This window comes from Aotus nancymaae, unplaced genomic scaffold (genome assembly GCF_030222135.1).
Source record: "Aotus nancymaae isolate 86718 unplaced genomic scaffold, 86718_ANA_hifiasm-v0.15.2.pri h1tg000012l, whole genome shotgun sequence".
NCBI classification, from domain to species: Eukaryota; Metazoa; Chordata; class Mammalia; order Primates; family Aotidae; genus Aotus; species Aotus nancymaae.
The window spans coordinates 41,872,624-41,886,831 of NW_026988423.1; the positions used below are offsets into that span (position 1 = coordinate 41,872,624).

At 49.0% G+C, this 14,208-nt stretch overlaps 1 protein-coding gene across 2 annotated transcripts in view; it reads left to right on the top strand.

The window, feature by feature from the left end:
- The first annotated feature begins 272 nt into the window (after positions 1-272).
- The window catches only part of CALN1 (calneuron 1), a 636,916-nt gene continuing 622,980 nt past the window's right edge, over positions 273-14,208 (top strand). The window contains exon 1 of one of the 2 annotated variants that reach the window (XM_012449090.3): positions 273-381. The gene's annotated coding sequence lies outside the window, so the exon portion shown is untranslated. The remainder of the gene's footprint in view (positions 382-14,208) is intronic. The other variant, XM_012449087.3, reaches the window with a different exon arrangement.

Here is a 14,208-nt window from a genome sequence, read left to right on the forward strand (position 1 = left end):
GGTCCACAGCCCTGTGGTTCCGATTCAAACCGTGCAGCCCGAGAGGCCCCGGTGTTTCTGGCCGCACTTTTCCGCCTTCCCAACCCCGTTTCCTTGCTGGAGTGAGGCGGCTGCAGGAAGCTTTCCCAGCAGCGGGAGCAGCAGCCAGCGCGCACACGGCAGCAGCCAAGCAGCAGCACTGGCACCCTTCAAATTGGGACTCTAGCCCTTTAAATCTGCTCAGTGACCAAAAAAGAAGAGGCATCAGCCCCTGTTAATTAAAGCTCACCCCGGTCCATCATTCTGAGGAGCTGCAGGGCTCTGCTCCTTCCTGATGGCTTAGAGATTCTCCTGAACTCCCAGCCATGGATCTTGGAGAATTTCCCCCGAGATCAGCAGGAGGTATGACCCTTGCCGATGACACTGCGAAGCTTGTGTGGCTCTAAATCAATGATACAACTGACTGCATGGGTGCTGCCTGTCTTCCCCCTCTGCTTTTCCTCTTCCCCTCTTCCTCCTCTCCAATTTCCCAGCTTGTGTTTAGTTGAGACAGAATCAAGTTTTCATGGCTTTCGGAGGAAGGGGAGGGGTAGGAAGATCTGGAGGTGGCTCCTGGCGTGTTTGTTTTGGCCCTAGCTTCACCCAGCTGTCAAAGTGGTTTGCAGGAGCGGGGAAACACGTTTCTTTCAGCTCTGGCTCATGCAAAACTGCTTCCTCCCGGCCGGGTCCCTTCCCCTTGGAAATAATGAAAAGGGCATAACCCTGACTTGACCTGCTTACCACAGCGATGCCCCGCCGCTGGCTGGGAAGATGGCCGTGTGGCTGCGCTCCTGCGTTATTGGAAAACTCATTCCATACAACTTTCTGCCTGTAAACCGTCCCGGAGGAAGGTCTGGCCGACACCTGTCCCCGCTCCCTGCCCCTGCCCTCGTTCTCCCCTCCTCTTTACTTTCTGAACGCTGCTCCTTTCAAATGCTTGCTGTATGATTTCAGGAATTCCTAACCCTGTCCCTTGCACCTTTTGAGGAAACTCACTTCTAGCTGAGTCTCAGGTTCTGTGGCAAAGAGTTGTTTTGATTCAGGAATCTGCTCTAGCCTGGCAGAGAGAAGGAACAGATTTATCCTTTTTGTCCGTTGCATCGTGTGAATTGTACTTGGGCTCAGAGAACATCTATCTGCAAATCCATCATTGATTTGTTTCCGACCCCCACGGGGTGTCTTCTGGGCGAAATGCTCTTCCCGAGTCATACCCAAAGGAAAGATTTCCTTCCCATCAGCTAGACACGACTTCACAGACATCCCTGAAAGTCAGACTCAGGTAGAGGGAGGCGTTTTCATCGTCATGAGGGACGGTCATCTCTGGGGGTCCCAGGGGCGTGTGGGAGCAGGGCTTCTAAGGACTTCCAATTCCCCACCTGGGAGAGGAGCTTGAGAGGGAAAGTGCTTTTACTGAATTTTCCAAGAGCTTTAAAGCATGCTGAGTGGTTAACATCCCCGTTCAAGTCTGGAGAGGGATCTGAGCCAAAACGCAGCTCCAGCTCACGTGAGTGGGGATTTCCCCCCACAGTGATTGCCTGCAGAGTCCTGAGCTGTTTCCGTGAAAATGTGTTTGCAGCGAAATCCCTTTGCAATCCCGTGGCCAAGGATGGGCACTTTCTCTGGGTGAATGTCCTGGAAGTCAGCCTGTCTGCTTCCCAGACACTGGGGGTGCAATGTGTTTTGTTTGATCAGAATCATCTAACTCTCCGCTGTGTCGGAAACCCTCCGGTTAGGAGAGGCCATTCAGAGCCTAGGAGTGAAGCTCTTGGTGGAATGAATTCTTAGCTCATGCCCGTCGGTGGATCCGTGTGGCTCATTTAAAGATTCTAAAGGAGGAACCCCGGGAGAGATGCTTCCTGCAAAGAGAAGCTTAGGCATGGAGGTCTTGGTCATGCCGGCTGGAGGGAGGAGACTTGGGGCAGGGTGGCACTGGGGCTTTGAGGTCCTTTTTAAAGGCCGTGCTCTCAGCTGCTCTGTGAGGGTCAGGTTCTCTCCTGGAGCTGGGGATCTAAGCGGATTGAGGTGCGTTCCCTGAGCTCACAGACGGTTCAGTGGAGAGACGTCATCCACACAGCTGTCGGCACTTCTTCCTCTGCTGCCTAGTGGCCCAAGGGTCAACACCCTTCTCCCACTTTCTAGGGGAAGCCAACAGGGGCTTGAGATAGATGTCACTCACTGTGTTCTTGGACCAGCTGGGCACATTAACAAGGAGTAATTAAGTAGACTGTTCCTTTGTGTCAAATTTTCTTTTCAACTTAATGGTGTGTGTCTGTGTGTGTGTGTGTGTGTATTTAATTCACTGGGTGGCTGCTGGCTTTCAAGAAGCTGTAAACAGGTACCAGTGGAGTTTGTTTAGACCTGGCCACTTCGTGCAGTTCTGTGGTCCATTGGCCTTCCTTTTTAATGGCGGTGGTGTTTCACCCGTCAACCTCTCCTGTCCCTCAGTCCCCACGACACCGTGGTCCACTGACTTCCTTTAATGGCTGTGGTGGGCTCTTAGCTTACAGGGTGGTGGGAGAAGGCATGGCCTTCGGGGACTAACAGGCCTTCACTGGAATCTCGGCTTCATCACACAAGAGCGCATAGCCTGGGCTGGTGATGAATCTCACTGGGCGTCAGCGTCTCCGTCTGTAATATGGTAACATTGTCAGGATTCAGCGGAGTCATTTAGCTAAAGTCTGTGCCTGTGGCTGGTATAAAGGAGTATTTCCTCGTTCAACTGCAGCTGCCTTGAATTCAGTCCACACTAACACAAAGGATTGCACTGTTTAAACAGCTACGGTGACCCCTATACTGACCACTGGACATGACCTCTTCCCTGTCACTGTCTCTCTCCCAAAAGCTAGCACAGGGCCTGGCATGGCGTGGGAGGAATATAAAAGTTTATTGAATGAATACACGCTGGTCTGTGGACACATAACCTTCAGTATAGGTGGTTTTTAATGACTAAGCAAAACCAATTCTCACTTAGTTTACTTAAGAAATACAGCTGAGCCAGTTAGATCAAAGAGCCTCGTGACTGTAATAAATTTGGATTAAGATATATCCATTTGTGGGAATATTTGAACTGTAATAAAAAAAAAGTCTCCTGCGCTGGAACCCCGACCGGGTGGCTGCAGACCCCAGGAGCGCCCCAGGAGCGTCCTCATTGCTAGCAGCCTTCCGTCTTCATGTGCGGCTTCCCTCTTTTCATGCTTTGAAGAAAAGAGGCTCTGAAAGGGGAGAGCAGCTCTGAATGGAAGGAGGAGCTTCAACTGTTACTCTGTCAATACATCAGTCCATTAAAAACAGTGAGTTGATTTGTGTAGAGACACTTAGTACCTACTGGGGAGAGCCATTGATTTAATATTTTTTTAAAAAAATACTGATTGAGACGGAGTCTCGCTCGCTCTGTCGCCCGGCTGGAGTGCGGTGGCGAGATCTCTGCTCATTGCAACCTCCACCTTCCGGAGGTTGCAGTAAGCCTAGATTGCACCACTGCACTCCAGCCGGGCGACGAGAGAAACTTGGTCTCAAAAAAAACATATATATATATATATATATCTCAAAGACAGTCATCATCATCATAGCAAATACCACCACCACCACATGACATTCACAGAGGGTCTCTCTAGCTAGGGGTTGGAGGCGCCCACATGAGATTGGCTGCCCCTATTCTCAAGTAAAGGGATAGGTGGGTAAATAGTGTGTGTCCTGTCATCACAGCACTTTGGGAGGCTGAGGTGGGTGCATCATCCGAGGTCAGGAGTTCAAGACCAGCCTGGCCAACATGGTGAAACCCTGTCTCTACCAAAAATACAAAAGTTAGCCGGACGTGGTGGCGGGTGCCTGTAATCCCAGCTACTTGCCAGGCTGAGGCAGGAGAATTCCTTGAACCCAGGAGGTGCAGGTTGCAGTGAGCTGAAATTGAACCACTGCACTCCAGCCTGGGCAACAAGAGCAAAACTCTGTATATAAAAAAAAAAATAGGTGTGTGTCATAAGCTATGAGAGGCACAAGTCTGGTGGACTGTGGGAGGGTAATGATCTTGGCCTTGGGACCATTATCAAGTAGATGATCCCCAGACTGAGTCCCAGCAGAGGTGGCTAGGGGGTAACATCCTCGGCTGAAGAAGTTATATGTGCAAGGAACAGAGGCGAAAGACACACTAGAGAGAGTGGGAGCAAATGTGTCCGACCGTTACGGGAGGCAATGTCATGAAAGAAGAAGCTGGAGAGGTGGCAGGGGTTAGATCCTAAGGGACCCTGGGTGCGTGAAAGAGGGGACTTCATTTTGAAGGACATGGAGTCAATGGAGGATTTTAAGCAACGGAATTACCCTGGAAAATTGAATTTAACAAATACGCACTGAGCGTCAATCCCATACCAAGCTGTGTCCTGGGCACCGGGGACGTGGCGAGGACACAGCATAAACAATCCCCTGCTCCTGTGGGACTCCCAGGCAGTGAAGACGACGAAACAATGAGACACGGAAAGGTAAATTGTACCTAGCACGTCGGCGACGCACGCCATGGTGAGAAAGACAGCCGAGGAGGAGGGCGAGGTCCCGAGACGGTGACGAGGCGTGGGTGTGTGCATGCAACCCCAAAGAAAGCTCAACCCTAAATAAAATGCAATCACAAATAAACGAAGATGGCCGCAGAATGAACACTCTTGGAGGCTTTGTTGTAAGAACTGTGGCTTTTGCTTTGAGTGAGACGGGAGGCAGTGCTGGGCTTTAAACATTTGAAAAAGATCCTCCTTACTGCTGTGTTGAGGAAAGATTGTGGGTGGGCAAGGTGGGGGCAGGAAGACCAGCCAGGAGGTGAACGTACAACCCAGGCGAGAGGTGATGGGGGCTGGCCCGTGGGGCACCCGTGGGGAGGTCTGCCGAGTGCTTGGATTCCGAGCTCCTTGTTTCCCAGGATGGAGGCGATGGGGCGTGCTGACGGATGGGAGAGTTGTGTGAGATGAGTCGAGGATGACTCAAGCTTCCTCGGTCTGACACGGGGCCGGCTGTGGGTGGAGCAGGTTTGGGAGGAGAGCAGGAGTTGGGTGTTTCTCATGTTAGATTAGAGATGTCTGTGGAGGCTCCTGGTGGAGATGTTGAGTGGGCAGCCCGGGGTTCACGGGAGAGATCTGGGCTGGAGACAGCCTCGGAATCATCAGAGTACAGATGGTATTTAAAGCCGTCTCGGATGAGATCATCGGGAGAGGGACGGGCGGAAGGACTGAGTTCTGAGGCGTCACAGCTATTCGTAGATGAAAAAGATGACCAGAAGGCAACCCAGGAGGTTGAGAAGGAGGTGTCTTCCTTCTTCCTTGTTCAAGATGATTTACCCCCTTTCTGTATTCTATGTCCTCGTCTCTCCGGGCACCAAGACTCATAGCTCCTTCTCCCTTTTTTTTTTTTTTTTTTTGAGATGGAGTCTTGCTCTGTTGCCCAGGCTGCAGTGCAGTGGTGCAATCTCTGCTCACTGCAAACCCTGCCTCCCAGGTTCAAGCGATTCTCCTGCCTCAGCCTCCCAAGTAGCTGAGATTACAGGCACATGCAGCCATGCCCGACTAATTTATATATTTTTAGTAGAGATGGGGTTTCACCATGTTGGCCAGGCTGGTCTCGAACTCCTGACCTCAGGTGATCCTCCTGCCTCGGCCTCCCAAAGTGCTGGGATTACAGGCTTGAGCCACCGTGCCCGGCCCTCATTCTCCCAATTTTTAACTTGTCTCTTTCTCCTGGCTTCTTCTCGCTTCCCTCTAGGTCTGCTAAGATCTCTCTCATCTCAAAAAGAACCTTCCCTTAGCTTCCACAGACTCCCTTAGCTTTTGCTCTGTTCTCTTTTTCTTCACAGATAAACTTTTATTTCTTTCAGCATTAATCAAGCAACTGCTGTATGCCAGGCATAAAGAATATGGAAACAAAAGACAGATTTTACCATACTCGAAAGAATATTTATTTACAACTTGTCTACTTGCGTAAAGCATTTGGATACTATTTTTGACATGTATATATAATGAAATATAAAATATATGATCACAAACTAAACATATAACATTTTGTGCTAAAATTTTGTATTTGTATTCTAAAATATAATTTAGAACAGAGGAGCAAGATTGAAACAAAAAGCAGAATGCAGAAATCAGGGTCGTAAGATTCTATTTCAGTTTATTTTTATTACTGTTGGTTCTCGAGGCAGAGTCTCGCTCTGTTCCTGAGGTTGGAGTGTAGTGGTGCAGGCTTGGCTCACTGCAACCTCTGCCTCCCGAGTTCAGGTGATTCTCCTGTCTCGGCCTCCATAGTAGCTGGGATTACAGGCGAGAGACACCACACTCAGCTAATTTTTGTATTTTTAGTAGAGATGGGGTTTCCTTATGTTGGCCAAGCTGATCTTGAACTCCTGGCCTCTAGTGATCTGCCGGCCTCAGCCTTACAAAATGCTGGGATTACAGGCATGAGCCACTGTGCCTTGTCAGATTCTACTTTGTTTTAATTTTGAGAGACAAAGTCTCACTACGTTGTCCAGGCTGGTCTTAAACTCCTGGCCTCGAGTGACCCTCCCACCTTGGCCTCCCAAAGTGTTGAGATTACAGGCATGAGCCACTGTGCCTGGCTGGTTATAAAATTCTATAAGAATACAATTAAGCCACTAATCTGATCAGAACTTTCTGGTCAGAAAACGGAAAATGAGAATTTCTTTAAAAAATTTACCCATTCTCTCAGATCATAATTGTATGGGTCAGTACATATTTGAGTTTTGGGTGTTTTCGGTGCTACCTAACCAGAACCCAGACCAAGAAATAGGGCAAGGTCCACACCCCAGCGCCACTCCCGTGACCAGTTCCCGTTGATTCCCTCCCCAGGGACCGACATTAACCATTTGCCTGTTTTAAGCTATTTTGGGAATTGCTTTCGGAGTTTTGTTGTCTGTGAGATGATACACTAGTTCCTCAAGGAAAACCAAAGCTTTCTGGCATTTAATTCTGAAAGAATACAGTTTGATCCTTGAACAAAATGGGTTTGAACTGTAAGGCCACTTAGACACGGATCTGCCTCTGCCACCACCATGCCTGACACAGCAAGGCCAGCCCTCTTTTTCTTCCTCCTCCTCAGCCCCCTCAAGGTGAGAAGGACAAGGATAGAGACCTTTATGATGATCCGCTTCCTTTTAATGAAGTCAGTGTATTTTTTCTTCTTCATGATATTTCAATAACGTTTCCTCTTCTCTAGCTTACTGTACTGTAAGAATACAGAATATATTACATCTAACACGCAACGTATGTGTTAACTGTTTACGTTATCAGTAAGGCTTATCCGGTCAACAGTAGGGTATTAGCAGTCAAGTTTTTGGAGATTCCAAAGTCATACGTGACTAGGCGTAGTAGCTCATGCCTGTAATCCCAGGACTTTGGGAGGCAGAGGTGGGAGGATTGCGTAAGCTCAGAGGTTCGAGGGCAGCCTGGGCAACATGGTGAAACCTCATCTCTAGAATTAATTTTAAAAATTAACTAGTTATGACAGTGTGTGCCTGTAGTTACAGCTACTCGGGAGCCTGAGGCAGGAGGATCACTTGAGCCCAGGAGGCTGCAGAGAGCTGTGATGGCACCACTGCACTCCAGCCTTAGCAACAGAGTGATATGCTGTCTCCAAAAAAAAAAAAAAAAAAAAAAAAAGGTGTATGCAGATTTTCAACTGCCTGGAGTAGGGAGAGCAGCACCCCTAACCCCCACAGGGTTTGGATTTTCTTCTGAGGTTTCACTTAAGGAATGCTGAGAAGTTAGGTGGCCTCTACCTTGTCCCTTTCCTTAACATACTTTGGAGAGCATGCAGATGTATGTGCCTGTACCAAAAGGTAAAATATAAACTTATAAACTAAGGATAAAAAAGACGAAGAGTGGCGGTTATTTGCGCTGATGGAAGCCCGACCAGGGGCAGTCAGAAGGTGGAATCTGGAGCGGATGGAATGTTAAATGCCAGTGAGATGAAGCAACAGAAGGCCGGGAAGTGTCCCTCAGAGTTAGAAAGTAGGAGGCAGCCAGCCAGGTTCCTGGAGGGAGCAAGGCAGCAGCCAGATTGCGGGAAGAGGTCGAGGAGGGAATGAGAGATTTGCTGTGACGCCTCTCCGCGGAGACTACTATTTTCAGACGGTCTGTTCTCACGGGAGGGAGAGGAAGGATGGCAGGTTAGAAGACCTTGCAAACATAAGGAAGGACTTTGTTTATTTCTCGATAGAATGAGAGAGACTTAGTCATGTTTTTGGAGAAATAGGTAGTCAAGAAACACAGACAAGGCTGGGTGCTGTGGCTCATGTCTGTAATCCCAACACTTTGGGAGGCTTAGGTGGGAGGATGGCTTAAGTTCAAGGCCAGCCTGGGTAACATAGTGAGACTCCATCTCTACAAAAAACAAAAATAAAAATAATTAGCCAGACATAGTGGTGTGTGGGACTACAGCTGGGAGAATCAGTTACTCAGGAGGCTGAGGCAGGAGGATTGCTTGATTGAGGTCAGGGGTTTCGACCAGCCTGGCAACATACCAAGACCTCATCTCTACAACAAATAAAAAGAAAAACAAATGAGTTGGGTATGATGGTGCACACCTATAGCACCAGTTGCTTGGGAGGCTGAGGTGGGAGGGTCGTTGGAGCTCGGAGGTCAAGGCTGCAGGGAGCCGTGACTGCACCACTGCACTCCAACCTGGGCAGCAGAGAGAGACTGTCTCAAAAAGAGAAAGAAAGAAAGGAAGAAGGAAAGAAAGAGAAAAAGAGAAGGAGGGAGGAAGGAGGAGGAGGGAGGAAGAAAGGAAGGAAAGAAGGAAAGATGAGACTTGGGTGGGGACACAGCCACACCCTATCAGCAGTGTCGCAGCCTGAGCTCTGGGACTAATCCCAGGAGCCAGGCTGTCATTAAATACAGCACGGTCTGTGCTTTCACGTCCTTCTGTCTTCCATGGAAAGCAAATCACAGGGAAGCTAGCCATGCAGCCCCAGGCTGGGGAGCATGTCATAGCTCACATTTCCCTTGCAGCCACTCAGGCCAGCACCCCTTCGCCACTCCCCAGAGGAGTGGGGAGCGCCCAGCTGGGTGAGACCCAAGACTCCTCTTGAGCTTATTCCATTATCTTGGCACTCAGAGCATATGTCAAGTGAATTCTGTGTCTCTGGCAGGTTATTACGCGCTGAATTAGTGTAGTGAAATAAAAACTATAATAAAGCTGTACCGCACTCTTAAATTGTTAAAATTTATTAGAAAATGTGCATAGTTATTAACTGATTTTCGCCTGTGTGCATTTGCTTGTGCTGAAGCCAGGGAAGATGAAAAGTGGCCCTGTCAAACGGTGGCTGAGGGTTGGCTCCTGGAATTCTCCAGAGAGTCCTAAATGGGACAGCACATTCACAAATTCACTGAGCGCTGCTGGCCTCTCCGCCGTGGCTGCTGCCTCTCTCCCGTGCTGCCTGAGGCCCTCCAGGGCTGCAAATTGTGGTCCCAGGGGAAGAAAACCCATCTGTCCACTTCCAGGAGGCCCCCACAGCCAAGGGAGGTGTGGGTGAACGGGGCCCTGCGTCTCTCCAGTGTTTACACTTAGGAGGCACAGTTACTCACCCTCGCTGGTCTGGGGACGGAACGTTCAAGCCCAGGAAAGCTGTTGGAGATGAGCTCCCACCACATTCTCATCTGTTTTCTCTGCTGGCTGGTTTCCTATTTCTTTCTTTTTTTTTCAATTGTACTTTAGGTTCTGGGGTACATGTGCAGATCATGCAGGATTGTTGCATAGGTACACACATGGCAGTGTGGTTTGCTGCCTCCATCCCCCCGTCTCCTATATCTGGTATTTCTCCCCTCATTACCCCTCCCCACCCTCCCCACCCCTGGCTGTCCCTCCCCTAGCCCCCTCAACTGACTGCAGTGTGTGATGCTCCCCTCCCTGTGTCCATGTGTTCTAATTGTTCAACACCCGCCTATGAGTGAGAACATGGCGGTGTTTGGTTTTCTGTTCTTGTGTCAGTTTGCTGAGAATGATGGTTTCCAGGTTCATCCATGTCCCTACAAAGGACACGAACTCATCGTTTCATATGGCTGCATAGTACTCCATGGTGTATATGTGCCACATTTTCCCTGTCCAGTCTATCACTAATGGGCATCTGGGTTGGTTCCAGGTCTTTGCTATTGTAAACAGTGCCACAATGAACATACATGTGCATGTATCTTTATAATAGAACAATTTATAATTCTTTAGGTATATCCTGTTTCTTTTCTTTTTTTCCCTTAGAGACTGGATCTTGCTCTTGCCCAGGCTGGAGTGCAATGGTGCAATAATGGCTCACTGCAGCCTCCAACTCCTGAGCTCAAGTGATCCTTCCACCTCAGCCTTCTGAATAACCAGGACTACAGGCACATGCCACTACATCCAGCTAATTTAAAAAAAACACAACTTTTTTTTTTTTTTTTGTAGTGACCAGGTCTTGCTATGTTGCTCAGGCTGGTCTTAAACCCCTAGCCTCAAGTAATCCTCCCACCTCAGCCTCCCGATCACAGGTGTGAGCCACCATGAGTGGCCCCTACCCTGACTTTTGAAAACCCAAAGAAGCAGCCAAATGTTCCTTAGCTCAACTGGGACCATTTCCTGATGGCCTCATCAGCAGCGAGCTGGTTATTGACTGTCTGGGCCTCCCATGAAGTGCAGAAATGCAGCAAGAAAGTTTTTCCTGCTGTTCTGCTCTGTGGGGAGGTGGAGAACGACTCGTTTTCAGAAAGAGTGATGCTTTTAGTCCTTAGCACTTAGGATGAAGGAGCCCTCCGTGGTCTTATAGCTAAGAAAGCTCACCTTACTGCCTCTCCTCCTGGAAAGATCTCTCCGGTAACTAATTCTACCATTCTTTGTAAAAAAAAAATTTTTTGAGACAGAGCCTTGCAATGTCACCCAGGCTGTAGTGCAATGGTGTGATCTCCGCTCACCACAACCTCTGCCTCCTGGGTTCAAGTGATTCTCCTGCCTCAGCCTTCCAAGTAGCTGGGATTACAGGTGCGCACCACCACACCCAGCTAATTTTTTCTATTTTTAGTGGAGAGGGGGTTTCACCATGTTTGCCAGGCTGGTCTGAACTCCTGATCTCGTGATCTGCCGCCTCAGCCTCCCAAAGTGTTGGGATTACAGGCATGAGCCACCAATGCTCGGCCTGTAAGTTATTTTTATCCTAAAAAAAGAGAAATGTTATTTTCCTTTTTTTTTTTTATTTTGAGACGGAGTCTTGCTCTGTTGCCCAGGCTGGAGTGCAGTGGCATAATCTTGGCTCACTGCAACCTCCGCCTCTCAGGTTCAAGCGATTCCCCTGCCTCAGCCTCCCAAGTAGCTGGGATTTCAGGTGCCCGCCACCACACCAGGCTAATTTTTGTATTTTTAGTAGAGACGGGGTTTCACCATATTGGTCAGACTGGTATCAAACTCCTGACCTTGTGATCCGCCCACCTTGCGTGTTGGGATTACAGCCGTGAGCCACTGCGTCCAGCACTCTTCCTTGAGGGTGAGGTGGAAAGCAGAGAGTGGACTGGAAAATGGGAAGTGATTTGTGCAATCCAGTGTGCAGTAGTTGTTTTTTTCATTCAGGAACAGGGTCTCACTCTGTCACCCAGGCTGGAGTGCAGTGGCATGATCATAGCTCACTGCAGCTTTGAACTCCGGGGCTCAATTAATTTTCTTCTTCAGCTTCCCAAGTAGCTGAGACTATAGGTGTGTGCCACCACCATGCCTGGCTAATTATTATTACTATTTTTTTTTGAGAAATGGGGCCTTTTTATGTTGCCCAGGCTGGTCTGGAATTCCTGGCCTAAAGCGACATTGGCCTCCCAAAGCTCTGGGATTGCAGGCGTGATCCCCTGTGTCCCGTCTCCGAGGTACGTTTCATTTGGAATCAGACCCCATAAGGCCTACCTTTCAGCTGACGGCAGCATCTGCATTGGTGTTCTAGCCCTGGATCCTTGCCACCCCGAGACCCAGCTAGGTTGTAAATTCATCTGAAGCCTGAGATGCTGCTGCTTAAGAAGAAGCAGGGAAGCAGAACTCAGAATACTTGCCAAATGCCAAGGCTGAGAGTTTTCTGGAGTCTCCGCCACTGTGCTCGGGTGTTTTTCTTGGGGTTTCCATGGATTTCCACTTAACAGCTGCAAGCCCCCAGGGTGGGGTAGCAGAGCATTGTATCCTGAGCTTGGGGGGCTCCCAGCCTTGGCATAATCTGTGGGGTCCATGGTGAACTGAAAAACTCAAGGGCAGTATGGGAGACTCTTGGGTTTTTTATTCCCCTGTGGGAGAGGTTTTCTTCTAATCAGTTTCTATTTTGTTCCTGTTTATATAGCACAGCCGATACATGCTAAGAGTTGGGAGGAGACCCCTTGGTGGAATTCCTGCTGTCTTGTGGACGTGTTGTCTTGTGTGGATGGCAGTTAATCTATTTTTCTGGCCCTGGGACACTTCAGGCTGCTACCTGGTCAGGGGGCTGCTGGAGGGCGATCGGTTTCTCAAAGACTGCTGCAAGGGGCAGGTTCCTTTCCCTCTTGTAGCCACTGATTCGGAGGAAAACGGAATTACATCAGCAGAAATTTAAGACACCTAAGCTCCAATGAGATTGCCCAACACCCTTTTCTGCCCTTGAGCCTGAAGATAGTCCATGGGGTGTGTAGAAAGAGTAACGCATGTTTGGATTCAAACAGAGCCGTGGCCCTGTTCTTTTCCCACCTCCCCTTGATGTGGTGTCCAGAAGCTAACGCGATTACGTGAATACGTAACGCAGCAAAATTGAGTCAGTTTACCAGCACTGTCTCTTTGCCCAGGCAGAGTGATTTCCTAGTTTTAAAAGACAGTGAAATTGCCGATGTGAGAGCTGGTGCTTGCTGAAGCATGTCATAAAGTAGCCAACTTCAGAGAGCCCTGGTGCACTGCAGAAACCCAGCATTTAGGGTCCATTTCTATATTCTCCACCTCTTCCAGAGAGGATGCAGGGTGGTTTGCAGAGATGAGCATCCAACTGCAGGACATAATTAAATGAAAAATAAATAGACAAAGAAAACAAGACAAAAGGAGAACCAGGCCGGAAAGGCAAGGATGGAGCCAGGAGTGAGGTTAGGACACAGAGTCCATGACATCAGACCCTGTGCATTTACTGGTGGCAAAAGTCTGGGGTGGCCCTGAGCTTTCTTTCAGCCAGCACAGAGAGGGAAGCAGTCCCTTATTACAGACCTGGCATCTATGTGATGAAAGCAAGCCAGCTGCTCAGGAGAGGCATGGCTATTTCTGTTCCTGGAGGCAGAGGGAAATACTGGCCATGGGTCCTTGTATTTGTCTGTTTCAGGTTGCTCATAGAGACACACCCAAGGCTGGGTAATTTATAAAGAAAAAGAGGTTTAATGGACTCACAGTTCCACATGGCTGGGGAGGCTTCATAGTCGTGGCAGCAGATGAAGGAGGAACAAAGGCACGTCTTACATGGTGGAAGGCAAGAGAGCATGTGCAGGGAGCTGCCCTTTATAAAACCATCAGAGCTTGTCAGACTTACTGTCACCAGAACAGCACGCCAGTTACCTCCCACTGGGTCCCTCTCATGACACGGGAGGATTTGAGGAGCTACAATTCAAGATGGGATTTGGGTGGGGACACAGCCAACCCTTATCAGTCCTCAAAGGGAAGACATGGCATAATGTAGTAAGTGTCCTGAACAGTCTCACAGTTCACTGTGGCAAGGAGTTTAGTAGGACTGGCTATCTCCTCTTAACATTCCTCAAGGTTGGGAGATGGTTAGGCAGGTAGAGCGGTCCCAAAACATTTTCTGATAGTCTGACTTAGTTTTTTGTTTTTGTTTTTTTTTTTTTGAGACGAGGTCTCAGTCTCTTGTCCCAGCTGGAGTATTGCAATGGCTCCCTACAGCCTTGAACTCTTAGACTCCAAAGATCCTCTGACCTCAGCCTACAAAGTAGCTGGCATTACAGGCACACACGACTGGACTCGCTAATTTTTAAATACTCTGTAGAGACGAGGTCTCTCTCATTATGTTACCCAGGCTGGTCTCTAACTCCTGGGCTCGAATGATCTTCCAGCCTCGGCCTCCCAAAGTGCTGGGGTTACAGGCATGAGCCTTTGCACCCGACTGAATCTGACTTTGAGTTTAGATGACCTATGGTGGGCTGCCTTCCCTCCAAGTCATTCGCCATAAGTGATTCCATGGAG